We start from the raw sequence: 4,995 nt of genomic DNA, 5'->3' as shown, positions 1-4,995 counted from the left end.
AGAAAATGGCACTGAACTACCGAAACCCGGTGCGACCATCATAACGTTGGATACGTATTTCACTACTGTGAATATCGACAACTTCCACAGACTATCGCTTGAGACTGTTTCTCACGCAAATCCATCCACAATATGATCTTACCCTACGTGAAAACGCAAGGAAGACCGACGGAGATGGCTGATGCGGGAGCGTGTCTTGAGGTGCGAGTAAAGACCAATTGGGATTGGGGTGTGAAAGACGGGAGAAGAGAAGAGGCAGGGGTTAGACGAGCACTGGAGGGGGGGGGGGTGAGACAAGAAGGAGTGACTGTGGAGTGGGATGGAGGACGCAGGGGTCAAGGGGTGACAGAGGACTGCTGGGAAGGTCGAGACCAGAGTTATGGTGTAGATGCGGTCAGGACCGTAGGAATGATTTTAAAGGCTGCCTCTGAATCAATGGTCATTCCCGCATGCATAGTTATCATTGCTGCTATTCACAAAATAGCATTCGACAATCGTTCATTGTTCTCATGGGATAAATATGAAAATTTCTTGAAATGTCTGAATTAAATGTCTGTTAACACTTGTTGACTCAAAATATATAATTATAATTCACACAGGTACATGAATTTTATTAATCATAGAATACAGTTGTGTAAAAATAATTCTTTTGATAATTCAATCACAAAATTTACATTAAAATTTTTTTTGTACAATAAGATTTTCATGGCCAAAATTGGAAAATCACGAAAAATATTTCATAACCCTGCTTCTGGGAGAGTTCAGGTAGTGGCCTAGCTAAGATGTCTAAAATGCGTAAACAGAGCAAGTACACCATATCTTAAAATTAGCCTCATTGGCATTCGCTTCTTGAGAGTTGGAAATATTATGCTCAAATGGGGAGAGAAAAAAACTTGATCTTGAACTCGCTCGTTCAGCCCCTCGCCCCTCCAGCAAGATCAAGCTAAATCTAACCAAAGATGATTATGTGTCCGTTACCGGTGAGATTACTTGGAAAAATTTTAACATGGCTCAAATTAAATTTCAAAATTATATTTAAGTGTAATTCCTTAAAAATATACGCGATTATTGCTAAATATTACCTTTTGATGTATGGAAAAAAAGGAAATTTAAATATGAAATATCAACCATATAAATGAATTTTATGTTAAAATACCTGTTATTTAGCTATCCGGAGGTAAAATCGTGCCTCCTTAACTCATGTATTCCTTAGAGGGGGCATATAAAGAAAAATGGCGATTAGAAATATTATACCTAATTACATTAGAAGCAACAATAGCACATGGTTGAAATATTTCAGAAGAATTATTGCTACAAAATTCCGGCTATATTCGAGTACAGGGAACGTTATGTCGCTGTAATAATATTTCAAACCTCTTTCTGCGAAAATGAGAAGCAAATAAAAAAATCGATATGCTTGAAGTGGTGCAAAGTTTGCCTTGTAACCTTTGCCCACAGATTACAGTTTACTATTTTTCTAAAAATGATAACAGGTACTCATTTTCACAGATGATTTTAGCTACAAAGAGATAAACTATATCAATTTAAGTGTTTTTATGGATAAATGCGGGTGTACTGAAAAGAGGTGATTTTAAATTATTTTGATTTAATGCAAGGATAAATATCTGTCATGGTTATGTATGAACGGGAACAGACTTCCGCGGGCTGTAGGGAGAATCTGAGATCAGGAGCTCTTTGGCCGGGGTGACCTTTGGGCCTCCTGGATCTCCGAACGGGGGTTTTTCTATTGAGCGTCCCTCCCTCGAGTAAGAGCGAACCCTTCATCATTTCCCACCCTTCTCCCGGCAGCAGAAGCGCGCGTGTTGTGACCCCGAAATTTTGGTCCGTGAAAAGGGAAAAGGAACGGGCGTGGATTGGAAGCTTCAAGTGACGTGTATTGCGGAGGGGATGAAGTAAATGAGATGGGCAGTCAGAGAGGCGAGCGGAAAGTTGGATTTGATGAGGAAGGGATGGAAATACCAAGGTTAGAAAAACGGAATCCGATTTGAAAGGCCGGGAGTGGGATTAATGCAAATACCACACTCCATAGAGTGGGAGGATTCTATAGGGATAGGAAAACCACGATCAGTCACTGACGAGGAAAACTTGCGGAGATTAAAATATTACCAAAATTCCCTAGTCAGTATTGGGATTATTCTGTAATTTCCTCTTCCAGACAGTCGAGAAAGTACAATTTATTCCTTCTTCATTATTATCGATCGGATTAATGTAAAATAAATGAACAGAGAACGATTTCAAATTATTTTTATCCCCATATCTTAATATTTAATAACCTAAATTACTCAAATCTACTCCAGAGCAACAATATTGAATATGGATAAAAACTACAGGAAAAAATAAGAAGTGCGAAATGATGACCTAAATATGCTGGCTAGTGGCTGAGCTTCCATGGGTGCATCCAGAGGGGTGCCTGAGGAACAATAGGATTTTTATATATAAGTTCAAATGCGGCCTGACTCTCATAAATACTATACTTAGAAATTTCATGAATTGCTTGACGTATTTGTATCATAATCAGGATAATATACAATTTTACTCAGAAGTTAATCAAAACGGAGATTTACTACACATGATCATCCAGAATTGTCCATGAAATCTACGAGGAGTACAAAAAATATAGACGTAAAACATATTATACGTGGTTTTGAATATCTGTTGCAATGTGTCACTCGAAGTTTTTTTTGAAATCTTACTCGTCGGAAGGTCAAAAATCAAATTTTGCCTCCAGACCACTTCAATATTCGGCAGATCATTCATGGCGACGGTTTCCTGACTCATCGGCTGCACCAACACACTTCATCCGAATATCGACTGGCGATGCGGCGCCGTCCGTTCGCCTACGAGAGCTAAACCCGGTATCCCGCTGAATTCGTTCGAGCCAAGCCACCGCGTACTTTGTAATATCCGCTCCGCTCGACATCTGTGACCAATATGCAAGGAAGCGAGGGGATTGGAGCGAAAATTAAAAAAAATATTAAAGGCTTTTTTCCATACCCTCCTCTAGTGATATGGGCTGGCAGAATATCAAGTGGGTATTGAATTTAAAATAGTGTTTAACTCGCGTATTTATCCGCTGCCCAAAATTATGACATTTATGGATTCCATGCGATAAAACACTGGTGAGTACTTTCATAAGCTTTAGTTGTTACCCTAAACTGATTGCGAATGTTATTTAAAGGCCATTCAATGCCATTAAAATTTATCTGATAAATTATACAATCACAGCTCGTACTTTTTAACTGCATCGCATTGATATTCACTTAGCAGCCCAACAGCTGTGGCTTAAAATTGTTTGGGAACTCGTACCTAAATCCACGAATAATTTATAATGTTTTGCATTTATCTGGGTAGCCATCCAGGATCTTTACGGCAAGTTATAAATACACAGGCCTTATATCTTTATATTTTGGTTATACTTCCGAAAAATAACCGCGGTATTACCGGGAACTCTTAAATCCTCGAATAATTTATAACCTTGGCATCTACCTGGGTAACTACCCAGGGTATTTACGGCAAGTTGTGAATTCCCAAGACTTATACCTTCATATTTTTGGTTCACCTTCGGAAAATATTCGGGGTGTTTGAGAAGTTTCGTTAATTACGAGATATTTCATATCAATGCGTTCCATCATCCCAACTTCTACGCTGAAGGGTAGACTGGGGACACACGTGCGAAGGGAAAATTTTCGCGAAGCTGTTGGCATCGGCTGAATTATGCACCAACAAAGGAATAAAGATGAGGAACGCCGATGGAATCCGGTTTGTCTACCGTTCACGAAAGAAACCTTTCCTCGGGCCTGCATTCTCTCCGCCTGAATTGATAACAAGAAGGATACGTATTCAAATCTGTCGAGCGTGCAGTCTTTTGCCAGCTCCTCGCCCTCCTTTGATTTTGTAATACCCTGCAGGCGGCCATAAAAGATTGATACGAAAGGGCTGTAGAGAAGAATGGAGGGAAGAAGCAATTCCGAAGAAGAAGGCAGGTGTTTGTATGCTGAGGATATGACAGAAAGAGAAGGTGACGCGAATCGGCTTCTTAGGCGGAATAAATTATGAACACCGAAGACGAAAATCAAAGCACTCCCGTGTGAGCCGTTCATGAATACGGAAATGAGCGAATAATTGAACCTTTGTGACAAACACTGGGCATTGATATTTTCTAGGCTCAGAAATAGTAATGCTGTCCTTAGTCGGGGTGCTAACTGACGGATAAGGAACTGCAGTGGTACCATTTTCAGATGTGATTCTTTTTGTCACCTAAATCTGCGGTTGTATTGACAGTGTATTTCGGTAAGAATTTACAGTGAGGAAATGTGAATGTTATTTCTTTGAGATAGAGTTTCACAGAGAAGATAAATAGTTTCTTAATTTATAGAAAAAACTATTTGGAATAAATTCAAATTCAGCAACTTGATAGCTTAATAAGAATGATCTCTATTTAGACCGAAAGAAAAAAAAACTTGCGCAAGAAACTGCCAAAAATGTTGAAAATTTCCCAAAGGAACTTGCAATTATGTTCATGCAGGTGACTTATATCCCAAATACTTAATGTGAGCTTATTTCAAGGGTAACTGGACCCTGTAGTCAGAGCTTAGATGTTTCCAATATCTTAAACAGTAGGAACAAGGAAAGATAAACACTGAGTCGGAGACATATTCAAGTAGAATGATAGCACGATAGAGATCCTTCTGCTTTAGCAAACACTGACTTTGTTTTTTTAATGACTTCTATTTATGGGAAAGGGGCACAACGGGATGGAACGGGAAATCAAATTCTCCTGAATTAAACTCCTGACAAAGTATTTTGTCACAATATCCTAATATATTGTGGGACGAATACAATACCTTCAGGCTGCTGATCACAGTGACAGGGTTTCAAATTCAGGTAGAGCTTTTGATCAATCTAACCCTAAAAGTTCTTTGCAATGAAATGAGCCCCTGGGATACAAAAAGCCATCCAACCTGCATCATAGTC

The sequence above is a fragment of the Ischnura elegans genome, chromosome 2 (genome assembly GCF_921293095.1).
Source record: "Ischnura elegans chromosome 2, ioIscEleg1.1, whole genome shotgun sequence".
In the NCBI taxonomy this organism is placed as follows: domain Eukaryota; kingdom Metazoa; phylum Arthropoda; class Insecta; order Odonata; family Coenagrionidae; genus Ischnura; species Ischnura elegans.
This window is presented reverse-complemented; position numbering follows the sequence as displayed.